This window comes from Kogia breviceps, chromosome 1, assembly GCF_026419965.1.
Source record: "Kogia breviceps isolate mKogBre1 chromosome 1, mKogBre1 haplotype 1, whole genome shotgun sequence".
In the NCBI taxonomy this organism is placed as follows: Eukaryota; Metazoa; Chordata; class Mammalia; order Artiodactyla; family Physeteridae; genus Kogia; species Kogia breviceps.
Genome location: NC_081310.1, coordinates 165560015 through 165572398, shown reverse-complemented (window position 1 = coordinate 165572398; position 12384 = coordinate 165560015). Strand labels below are relative to the sequence as shown.

At 40.5% G+C, this 12384-nt stretch overlaps 1 protein-coding gene and 1 pseudogene across 1 annotated transcript in view; both read left to right on the top strand.

Moving 5' to 3' along the window:
- Nucleotides 1-12384, top strand: part of RPS8 (ribosomal protein S8) — a 396253-nt gene that overhangs the window by 350634 nt on the left and 33235 nt on the right. The gene's annotated exons all lie outside the window — the stretch shown is intronic.
- Nucleotides 152-490, top strand: LOC131744123 (large ribosomal subunit protein eL33-like; annotated as a pseudogene).

Below are 12384 nucleotides of genomic sequence, written 5' to 3'. Positions count from 1 at the left end.
GGACAAAAACACACCTGATACTCAGATTTAATAGATATGAACATTTCTTCAGATGTGCTTTAGATATGTTTGAAAAGTAAACAAAAGTTAGCATAGCTCCCTTTCCTCTGTTTTGGAGCCTGTGGAGGCCTGCTGGGAAGAGGACTTTAAAATGATGAATAAGTCTGGAAGGCTCTGGTGTAAGGCCATTTTTGCTGGCTCTAAGCAGGGTGTCTGGAAGCAGAGGGAGCACACAGCTCTTCTGAGAACTGACGGTGTTTATGCTTGGGATGAAACTGAATTCTATCTAAGCAAGAGATGTCCTTATGTGTACAAAGCAGAGACAGCACAGTGACTCCTGGTGGCAAACCAAACCAAAGAGGGTAACTGGCAAAAGGTAATTCATGCCCATGGAAACAATGGCATGGTTCCTGCCGAATTCTGAAGCACCTTTCCTGCTAAGGCCATTGAACACAGAATCCGTGTGATGCTGTACCCCTCAAGAATTTAAATTTATTAAAAAGTAAATAAATAAAAGTGTGGATGTTCTCTTATAAAAACAAAACAAAAACAAAAACCTTATATACACAGCTGAAGCCTGCATTTGTCCCCCCAATCCCATTTACTCCCCCTCTATCCACTGATACCTACTCCTCTGAAGTTGGTGTGTCCTCCATCCACCAACAATGTCAGTCATGTGTTTTTCATGTCTTTTTTAAATATTTATTTTATTTTATTTATTTCTTTGGTTGCGCTGGGTCTTAGTTGCAGCAGGGGGGCTCCTTAGTTGTGGCTCACCAGCTCCCTAGTTGCAGCATGCTCGTGGGATCTAGTTCCCTGACCAGGGATCGAACCCAGGCCCCCTGCATTGGGAGCACAGAGTCTTAACCACTGCACCACCAGAGAAGTCCCCAGTTATGTGTTTTTTAATCTAATATAATTATTAATATAATAAATGAATAATTAAATCATTAAAAATCATTAAATAATAAATAAAATAAATATATATTTAATATAAATATCTTACTTTATTCATCCTTCGGTAACTTCCTTTTTATGGCCACACAGTGGAGCTTCTGGGGATCCTAGCTCCCCTAGCTCTCCCTGACCAATAATTGACCCTGGGCCCTCAGCAGTGAAAGTGCAGAGTCCTAACCACTGGACCACCAGAGAATTCCCTGTAACTTCCTTTTTAAAAAAAGATATTTATTTATTTATTTTGGCTGCACTGGGTCTTAGTTGCAGCTCGTGAGATCTTCGTTGCGGCATGCGGGATTTTTTTTTTTTTTTTTAGTTGTGGCATGCGGGATCTTTTTTTTTTTAATTGCAGCATGCGCGCTCATAGTTGTGGCATGTGGACTTCTTAGTTGTGGCATGCACACATCTTAGATGTGGCATGTGCACTTCTTAGATGTGGCATGTGCACTTCTTAGTTGCTGGATGCATGCGGGATCTAGTTCCCCAGCCAGGAATTGAACCGAGGCCCCCTGCATTGGGAGCACGGAGTCTAACCCACTGGACCATCAGGGAAGTCCCTAACTTCCTTTTTTTTTTTTAATTCAACATTACATTTTCAAGATTTATTTGTGTTGCTTTCTGTAACCCTAGTTCCAGTACATCCATTTTGTTTTCTGCACAGTATTCCATTGTTTGAGTATACCATAATGCCTAGGACATCCAACAAAGGGACATATGCTGACATTACTATAAAAAACTCTCTCCGGGCTTCCCTGGTGGTGCAGTGGTTGAGACTCTGCCTGCCAATGCAGGGAACATGGGTTCGAGCCCTGGTCTGGGAAGATCCCACATGCCGCGGAGCAACTGGATCCGTGAGCCACAACTACTGAGCCTGCACGTCTGGAGTCTGTGCTCCGCAACAAGAGAGACCGCGACAGTGAGAGGCCCGCGCAACACGATGAAGAGTGGCCCCTGCTCGCCGCAACTAGAGAAAGCCCTTGCACAGAAACGAAGACACAACACAGCAAAAAACAAAAATAAATAAATAAATAATTTTTTTTTAAAAAAGAGAGAGGAGAGATCCTTTCTTAAAAAAACAAACAAAAAAAAACTCTCCAACTCCAATCTATTTATTTATTTTAAGGTTTCTTAGATCTTTTACTTGTGAAAACAAGAATAGGAATAGAATTGGCAACAAACTCTGTCTCACTGTATGTAAACCAAGTGAAAAATAAAAGTTTGTTCATCTCATTAGATGTATTTCCAATAAATTTTTACTTTTTAGTAAATTTTTACTTTTTTAAAAATTTTACTTTTTACTTTTTAGGTTGAAAATTCTTATCTTGTTCTGATTAATCAAAAACAGAATGTTTAGTGACAAAAATGAGATGCACAATACAATAATATTAATATAACTTTTTAAATCCTTGCACATAAATAATACATGCACACAATACCCGTTTAATAAGAACAAAAAACAAGAAGATATATATTAAACATAGTGGGATGTTTGCCTGGGAGAAGAAGGCGAATGAGAATAAAATAAAGAAGTAATTAATGATAAATAGATAAATGAATGAATAGCAAGAGGAGCCTTCCATAGACCACTGATGATAATGTCATGAACCCAGGAGAATAATCATCTCGTAAGGGCCAAAGATGATAGATAGATAGATAGATAGATAGATAGATAGATAGATAGATAGATAGACAGACAGATAGATAGACAGACAGATAGATAGACAGACAGGCAGGGCTGCTATGAAAAGAGAAAGAGAGGCAGAGAGAGAGAGAGAGAGAGAGAGAGAGAGAGAGGGAGGGAGGGAGATGGCAGGCAAGAAAAAAGAATGGAAAATGGAAGAAAGAAGGAGGCAGACAAATCAAACTGAGTTGTCTTCGAGGAGTACACAATCTAATAAACAAAAAGGTCCTACTCTATAGCACAGGGAACTATATTCAATATCCTGTGATAAACCATAATGGAAAAGAATATGAAAAAGAATATGAAAAAGAATATATATGTATAACTGAATCACTATGCTGTATAGCAGAAATTAGCACAACATAGTAAATCAACAATACTTCAATAAAATTTTTTAAAAAGAGTTACACAATCTAGGGGAAATTATTCATGTGCCTGGAAAAACATAAATACTGTAATCATAATTCAAGCAGTGGAAGAGTGGTGTAAGGGAAGGGGCAGTGCTGAATGGGAGCTGAATTTCTTCTCAGGAATCCTAAACTGTAACACCTTGGCTTGTGCCTTAATAGGCACTATCAAGATCTCCAGAACCAGCAAGTTATCTCCTCACCACAGGTAGTATTCAAAGCAGAAGGCAAATACTGCTAAATAGCATTTTTAAAAAAAACAAACAATTACTCATTTTTTTCTCTACATCCCACCTCACACCCCATTTCTGTCATCAAAAGCAACCGCTGTTAACTCTCAGCTGTTTCTTCTACTGGATATATGCCTGTGTTTCAGAATAACAGACTACTATACTGTTGCCTAAGTCACTAATTTTTTATTTAAAAAAAATTTTTATTGATGTATACTTCATTTACATTGTGTTAGTTTCAGATGAACAGCACAGTGATTCAGTTATGTGTATATATATATATATATATATATATATATATATATATATATATATCTTCTTTTTCAGATTCTTTTCCCTTACAGGTTATTAAAAAATATTGAGCATAGTCCTGTGTGCTATACAGTAGGTCCTCGTTGGTTAAGTCACTAATTTTAAACATTATTTCTTGATTTATATTAAAAAAACAAAATTCAACTGAGCAAATTTTAATGATCTTATTGGCTTTATTCAATGATTCATGAATTGGGCACTGTCCAATGTAGCAGAGAGAAAGGAGCTTGGAGGGGCTGTACAAGATGAAAGACTTTTATTTTTATAAGCAGAAGGGAGCAGGAACAAGGAAGTTGTACTCTGCCAAAAGTTGGGTTGGTCGTGGCAAAGTTCCTTTCCTTTAGGGGAGGGCAGGGGTCTATCAGGCAGATGACCTTACTAGTACTGACCAGGCAATTCCTGATTGACTGGTTTAAGATTCCATTTCTGGGAGAGCCAAAACTGTAATTAAGCCTCAGTCTGGTGATGTGGGGTTTAGCTCAAGCAACTACATTTTAGGTGTTTTGTCTTGTTTCTGACACTTACCATCAAGCGAGATGAGGATGTTTTCTCCCTCACACCCCTTCTTCCCCATACCCATCATCCCCATGTGACTGTATTTCAATATTCAATACTGTTTGAGCCAAGCCAAGTAGAGTTCTATGATTACCTTTCTTACCATGTATAACTTTTTATTTTCCTGGAGTTAAAAAGTGTCTCATTGGGACTTCCCTGGTGGTCTAGTGGTTAAGACTCCACGCTCTCAATTCAGGGAGCACAGGTTTGACCCCTGATCGGGGAACTAAGATCCCTCATGCTGCACGACACAGAAAAAAATAAAATTTTTTTTAAAAGGCCCTCGTTTTAAAAACCTTTCTATTTTTTCTATTTTAAAATTATGAGGTGGACTTCCCTGGTGGCGCAGTGGTTAAGAATCTGCCCTACCAATGCAGGGGACACGGGTTCCATCCCTGGTCCAGGAAGATCCCACATGCCGTGGAGCAACTAAGCCTGTGCACCACAACTACTGAGCCCATGCACCACAACTACTGAGCCCGCATGCTGCAACTACTGAAGCCCACATGCCTAGAGCCTGTGCTCTGCAACAAAGAGAAGCCACCGCAATGAGAAGCCTGTGCTACGCATTAAGAGTAGTCCCCGCTCACCGCAACTATAGAAAGTCCACATGCATCAATGAAGACCCAATGCAGCCTAAAATTTAAAAAAATAAATAAAATCAATATAAAAATAAATAAATAAACTCAAGAGAAGTCTCACTTTTGGCCTTATACTCTCCACCCCATCCCCTCTACCCTGTGTTCCCCTGTGTTCATTAGTTTCTGGTTTATCTTTACATGTTTCTTTTTGAAGAAAAAAAACCCATTATCTTCATTATTATCACACATATTTTATTTCCTTTAACAAAAGGTAACATACGCTTTACTTATTTCACTTAATAATACACCCTGGAAATCAAGCAACATCAGTTTATAGAGCTCTCCCTCATTCTTTTGTGGCTGCACAGTACTCCATTGTGTGGACATACTATAGTTTATTCAGTCAGTCCCTATAGGTGGGAATTTCAGTTGTTTACAGAATTTTGCTATTACGGATAATACTGAACTAATAGCTTTGGGCATATATTTTGTCATATTTCTAAGTGTGTATTTTGGGGTAAATTCTCAGAAGTGAATTGTTGAGTCAAAGTCTAAATTCACATGTAGTTTTGTTAAATACTGCCAAATTCTATAGTTTGTTTCCAAGTGTGCTCCCTCCAGCAACATATGAGGGTATCTGTTTCCCCACAGCTTTGTCAACAGGATGTTGTCAAGTTTTTAAATTTCTACCTATCTAAACAGTGAAAAATGGTATCGCAGTGTAGTTTTAATTTGCATTTCTTTTTTATAAGTGAAGTTGAGTATTTTTTCTCTTTTTTATAAGTGAAGTTGAGTATATTTTTCATTTTTGTATTTTTGTGGGTGTGTATTTTCTGTTTATATCTTTTGTCCATTTTTATGTTTGCTCTTTCCTCTCAATTTTTTTTTTTTTTTGCAGTACGTGGGCCTCTCACTGTGTGGCCCCTCCCATTGTGGAGCACAGGCTCCGGACGCACAGGTTCAGCAGCAATGGCTCACAGGCCTAGCCGCTCTGCAGCATGTGGGATCTTCCCGGACCGGGTCACGAACCCGTGTCCCCTGCATCGGCTGGCGGACTCTCAACCACTGCACCACCAGGGAAGCCCTCCCCTCAATTTTTCTCGGAAACCTGCATAGCCATCTTTCAGCCATGCATCACAGAAAGGAAAATTTTCCCTTTATTTTAAAGAGCTCTCTCTGTGTTAAGGACATTAGTTCTTTATCTGCCATGTATCGTTAAGTTACTAATATTCTCTCCCAGTTTTTCATTTTGCCAAGCAGGTGTTTTTTAACGGAGTCAAATTTATAAATCTTTTATCTCTTCTGGATTTTGAGTTATAGTTCAAAAGGCTTTCTTCACACACGGATTATTAAGAAAAATACACTCATGTTTTCTTCTACTATTTCATGTAGTTTCATTTTTTAAAAATTTATTTATGCATTTATTTTTGGCTTTCACTAGTTGTGGAGAGTGGGAGCTACTCTTTGTTGAGGTGAGCGGGTTTCTCTTGTTGCAGAGCACAGCCTCTAGGCGCGCAGGCTCAGTAGTTGTGGTGCACGGGCTGAGTTGCGCCACGGCATGTGGGATCTTCCCCAACCAGTGCTTGAACCCATATCCCCTGCATTGACAGGCGGATTCTTAACCACTGGGACACCAGGGAAGTCCTAAAATACTTCTTTTAAATCTCTTTTTCACTGATTTCTACCTTTTCCCCTCTCATTTCTTTGAATCTCAACTTTGTAGTTCTTTTTCAAATTATTGAACAAGGCATCAGTTAGGAATATTTTAGTTAGGTATGTTTTCAGTTGCTGATTAAAGAAAACATGAATAATGGTGGCTTAAATAAACAAGTTGGGGGACTTCTCTGGTGGTCCAATGGCTAAGACTCCTTGCTCCTAATTCAGGGGGCCCGGGTTTGATCCCTGGTCAGGGAACTAGATCCCACATGCTTCAACTAAGAGTTCGCATGCCACAAATAAAAAGATCCCAGGGCGTCCTTGGTGGCACAGTGGTTGGGAGTCCACCTGCCGATGCAGGGGACACGGGTTCATGCCCCGGTCCGGGAAGATCCCACATGCCGCGGAGTGGCTAGGCCCGTGAGCCATGGCCGCTGAGCCTGTGCATCCGGAGCCTGTGCTCCATGGCGGGAGAGACCACAGCAGTGAGAGGCCCGCGTACCATAAAAAAAAAAAAAAAAAAGATACCAAAAGATCCCACACACTGCAACTAAGACCCAGCACAGCCAAATAAATAAAGGAATATTTTTTAAAAATAAATAAACAAGTGGGTTTTTGTTTCCTTTTCTTTTGTTTGTAGTTACATAGCAAGGAGTTGGATTGTAGGTGGTTGCTGGCATTAGTTCAACTGTTCAGCCACCAAGAACCTTCTTGGGCTCTTCCTGCCTTCCTACTTGGCTGTCCTGAGTGTGTTGAATTTTTTTGATTTGATGACTATCAACCTACCTCATGATCGCAAGACAGCTGTCACAGCTCCAGACAAAACATCCATGTCCAAGGCAAGAAAAAAGGGGGAGGACATATTACAAGCAAATGATCCTCATTTCAGTCCCCTCTTTTTCGATCTCCAATGAGGAGATAAGTAAGGGAGAAGGGGGCTGGGAATGGCTGTAGGATTAGTCGCCAACAGTGTGGGTCACAAACAACTAGCTCATTTGTTTTCTATCTTTCTTGTTTTCTTTATCTCTTCCTGATGCCATTTGGAAGAATCCTCACCCTGATCTTATTGTTCATCGTTTCATTTTGGCTGTAACCATTCTGCTATTCAATCCATGTATGGATTTCAACTATTAAATTTTTCATTCCCAGTAGTTCCAGCTGATTCTTCTTGTTTGTTCCTACCTTAGGTTAACAATATCCTCCCTTATATTTTGAGGATATTTATTATACTTATTTTAAACTTGATTAGGTCTATTAACTCAACTTCATCTAATATAGGTTTCTCTGTTTGTTGTTTTTCTTTCATTGCAAATATGTTTCCCTTTGAGTTCCTATTATTTTAGGGGTGTCAGTGAATTTAGGGCAAGGCTAAGGCCCAGACCCTAGGATATGAAGCAGATGGGGAGGTAATGTTTAAGGTCCACTGGTCTAGCCCTACCTAGTAGGGCTGGAGTGCTGGGTTTACAGCCTCATGAGGCAATGGGGCAGGTAATTATCCACCCAGGGTCCTGGGGAGTGGGAGTGAGGAGGGGAGAGGCACAGGTGAGCACAACTGAAATAGCTCTCCCTCAGTCTCACCCCCATCTCAAGTCATCTGACCCCCTTCCACTCTGGCTACAGTCACAGTCTCCCCACAACTGGCCCCCAACTACCTCCCATCTTCTCATGGATTTCTCAGTTTTCACTCTAGTTTCTCAAATCCTCAACCCCTCTTCAGTCCAGTGGTTGAGACTTCGCTTTCCAATGCAGGGGGTAGGGGTTCGAGTTCCATCCCTGGTCGTGGAGCTAGAATCCCACATGCATCATGGTCAAAAAACCAAAACATAAAACAGAAGCAATATTGTAACAAATTCAATAAAGACTTTAAAAATGGTCCACAGAGGGCTTCCCTGGTGGTGCAGTGGTTGAGAGTCCTCCTGCCGATGCAGGGGACATGGGTTCATGCCCCGGTCCAGGAAGATCCCACATGCTGCGGAGCGGCTAGGCCCATGAGCCATGGCTGCTGAGCCTGCACGTCCAGAGCCTGTGCTCCACAACGGAGAGGCCAAAACAGTGAGAGGCCCACATACCACACACACACACACACACACACACAAATGGTCCACAGCCAAAAAAAAATCTTTTAAAAAAATTTTCAAACAAATAAACGTTAAGTGCAAAGACACCATTTTCCATTAGCCTGCATCTACTATCATGAATTCATGGCCACAGTTATTCCTGTCTCCCCATCCCTCACCGCTGGCCCACTGGATTATTGAATAATTTTAAAACAAATCTCATTTCTAGATATAAAAGACTTTAGGGAATTATTTTCAATTTTTTAAGTATAATTATGATACTGTAATTATGTGGGAGAATGGTCTTATTCTTGGGAGATGCACGTTGAAATACTTAGAGCTAAAGAGTCATGATGTTTGCAACTGTTAAAGAGAAAAACCACAGACCCAAAATGGTGTCACTTGTGCTAAAGCCCATGACACCAGTCCTAGATTTAATACCTAACCTATGGCAGTTTCAACCTTCATTGGAAATGTAATCTTAATCACTTAGTCTGGAATTTTCTAGTCAGCACCAATGAGGTAATCTGCCAAATGGGCTCTCTTCATTCCCCAGAGAAAGAAGAGTCAATCTGTATAATAAAACCCTTGCCAGTCCCTTCCCCCATAAAAAGATGTCCTAGCCTAAAAATAATCCTTTCTTCTCTTTTGCTAATAGCTCCCTTGCCCCACCCTCCTTCCTATAAAAACCTTCCATTTTATACAACCACTTAGAGCACTCTCTTATTTGCTAAATGGGATGCTGCCTGATTAATGAGTCACCAGTCTAATCGCCAATTAGATCTTCAAATTTACTCGGTTAAATTGTGTTTTTTTAACACAACTTTCAAGTAGTTCAGAAAAAAATAATGAATAAAACCTAAGTCTAGAGGCTGGACTGGATTTCGCTTACACATTTTTGGCATCATTATCTCCTAGATGATGCTGTGTACTTCATCTTGTATCCTATCAGGAGACACTTAATGTCAGGATGCCTCACTACTGGTGATACTGTTTGATCATTTGGTTATAATGGTGACTGCCATGTTTTTTCATGTAAAGGTGTGCTTTCCCTTTACAAATTGTTAACAAATAATCTGTGGAGCAATACTCTGGCACCATACAAACATCCTGTACTCAGTAACCTTTCACCTAACATCCACTGAATCATTTAATTAATTGGGAACTGTAGTACAGTTCCAGAGGTTTTTTTTATTTCAGTGGCTGCACTTTTAAAGTGTTTCTAGGTTTTGTTTTTTTAATATATGTCTATTTTTTAAACATATTGTTCTATCCTTTCACAATGACTTTTTTTAACTTGCTATTTTTTTGATGTAAAGCATACCAATTTTATAGACTCTGATTGTTCTATTACCAGTTCAAGGAAGGGAGGGCTTCTTTTTCTCTCTATTGTGGTGATATGTACATGGTAATATGTTGGAGTCCCTGGCACACATAAGTGTCCCCAATTTAATGGCTTTGTGTTTGCAAAAGTCCTAGAGGGTTCATTATTCTCAGACCATGGGACTCTTCTGGGTCAGTTCCCCCTGCTGCTCTGACTACTCTCTTCATTTTTGACACAAAAGGAATTCTCGACTTTGGAGACTCTGAGTTTCCTGTAGGTTTTACTGTTTTTGGACTACTCGGTGTTCCTTGACTTCAGGTTCCTATAACAGGAGGGTATTGGAATCAGAAACAAGTTATGAGGGCTGGAGTTTTATCACCCATGCAGGGCCAGGAGAAATTTACTAGGTCTGCCCAAGGTTGAGGAACTGGAAATGCCCCCCTCAAACCCCCAAGTGCCCCAAGGGCCTTGGGAAGCAGCAAGGAAGTTTGCAACTACTTGGACCCACAGGTGGAAAAAGAAAAAAAGGTGGGGGTGGGTCTGAATTTATATTGCCCTCCTAACTCAGGAGGCACAGAAAATAACATAATGAACATCATGTATACCCATGATTCGTGTTAAAAACCAAAATTCTGTTTTGTTGAAGTACCCCTCTCCAACCACCTTAGTCTCTCTGCCAGAGGCAACTGCTCTCTTGAATCTTAGTGTTTATCATTCCCAAGCATATCTTTATTCTTTTATCGCATATGTATGTATCTGTAAACAATATCCCACTTCTCTCTCTACTCTGACTTTCATTTTCAATACTTTACCAAGACTGCTCAAGGTCACCAATGACTTAGGTGCTAGCAAATTTAAAGGATACTTCCATGTCCTCATCTTGCCTGTCCTTACTGCAGTTCTCCAGAGTTACTTCCTCCTTCATTCTTTCCTCTACTTCTACTCCCTGGTTTTCCTCATCCCTTCAAACCTCTCTAATCTCACCTCCTTTGCTCCTCCTCTGCCCTCCCTCAAAATGCTGGTATGCCCCATGGCTCCATGATGGTTCTTCTCATCTCCATCTATACTCTCTCCCTAGGAGATCTCATTTAGTTCCAGGACTCTGAATACATCTACCTAAAATGACTGCCAAATCTCTATCTCTGGCCTGGATCTCTCCTTGAGCTCCTAATTTGTGTATCCAACTGCTAACCTGACACCTCCACTCTGATGTCTTGTATATATCTCAGACTCAATATGACCAAAGTGAAGCTTTTGACCTAACCCCCCCCAAACTGTTTCCTTCATAAGCCCACTCCCCTATTTCAAGAAATAGTCCACCACCCACCCACTTGCTCTAGCCAGAACCAGCAGTCATCCATGATTATCCCTTCTCCTTCACCCACATATCCAATCTGTCAACCTAAATAGAGGCAAACCAAGGCAAGCTCGAATTACCAGAAATTGAGTTGCAATTTGAGAAACATATGCTGTAGCAAGATACAAGCAAGTCCGTTGAGGGTTTGGGCAGAGTTGTGTTTATGGACCAGAAGCAAGCCTGACCAGAGTCCAAAAGTATTAAGTTCATTGGCTTGAGGATGGGGAGTAATTCTTGGTGGATGTTCATTGGTCAGGAAATAAGTCTGTTTTCTGTAAACCAGGCAATTATGGGAAATCAGTCTCTTAAGTTCCATTCTTTGGAAGGTACCTTTGTGAGATTCTCCATTTCAGATCCTCCTGTTTCATTTTAGACTGAAATCCTTTCACAAACCCATCAGCAAGACCCATTCACTCCACCTTTCCACCTCCCAAATAAGGTACACCTTTAATCCATCCTCTTAGCTACATTTCCAGTATCATGACCCCAGGCTAGGCCGGTATAATCTCTTGCCTACTAGGTCACCTCACTTCCAGTCCTGCCCCCTTCAAATCAGTTCTCCACACAGCAGCAAGCCCAATAAACATAAAATCAAATGTAATTCAGATCTTGTCACTCCTCTGCTCAAAATTCTTCAATGATTTCTCATTAGGACAAAAGCCAAAATTATAATATTACTATGGGATACAAGATGCTAAGTTGATCTCACTCTTCTCCCCCTCACCTATCGCCTTCCATCCATACGGGCTTCTTTCAGTTCTTCAAGATCAAGTTCTGTCCCACCTCAGGGCCTTTGCATATATCATTCTTAGATCTTAGTCTGGAAGCCTCTCCACCTCCCTGCCCTTCATTTTGACATTCCTCCTTGTTCTCTAGAGTCAGGTTAAGTATCACTTCAAAGATTTCTCCCCTGACTATTTTATCTAAAGTAGGTTCCTCCATTTTTCTGTATTCCAGTTCTTGGTTTCCCTCAGAGCACTTACTACATATTGTAATTTACTTGTAATTTGCTTCTTTTTGTCCCCTGTTCACATTAGAAATGTTAGTTTAAGGGCAAGAACTACGTGTCGCTTTCATTATTGCTATCTCCAGCACCTTGTACCATGCCTACCACGTGGTAGACACTCGATAAAAAGCTAGTGAATCTGGTCTTCCATTCACTGTAAATGTAGCCCCTCATTGAAACTTAGCAATAATTCCGCGAGGGAGGAAACATTCTCCCCACCGTGTGAAGAGGTAAAGTTTGTAACTTGTCCGAGGTCACTGA